This window comes from Pteropus vampyrus, unplaced genomic scaffold (assembly GCF_000151845.1).
Source record: "Pteropus vampyrus isolate Shadow unplaced genomic scaffold, Pvam_2.0 Scaffold779, whole genome shotgun sequence".
NCBI classification, from domain to species: Eukaryota; Metazoa; Chordata; class Mammalia; order Chiroptera; family Pteropodidae; genus Pteropus; species Pteropus vampyrus.
The window spans coordinates 11,271-11,622 of NW_011889560.1; the positions used below are offsets into that span (position 1 = coordinate 11,271).

Consider the following 352-nt stretch of genomic DNA (forward strand, 5'->3'; position numbering starts at 1 on the left):
GAGATTTCCGCATCTGCACAGAAGGTAGGCTGTGATATCATCAAGTAGTGCTGCTGGGAGTTCAAAACGCTGATGAAAAATGACAGCAGGACCAACAAGCTGTAGAAATAGGAGTTCAGGATGACCAGATAGTGTAAGAGTTGCCAAATGGCCACCAACTTGTCACAGATCATCAGGGTCAGGAGTAGACTGTCCAAACATGCAAAAGAGAAGGAAGGTAATCTGAGTTAGGCAACCAGCATTGGTGATGGATTTGTTGTATCTCTGCAGGTTCACCAGCATCTTGGGGACTACAGTTGTGCTGAAACTGATGTCAGCCAAGGACTAATTGGAAAGGAAGAAGTACATATGG

General features: G+C 45.2%; 1 pseudogene; it reads right to left on the reverse strand.

Annotated features, from left to right (window-relative positions):
* Positions 1-19: 19 nt before the first annotated feature.
* Positions 20-352, reverse strand: part of LOC105309574 — a 602-nt pseudogene continuing 269 nt past the window's right edge.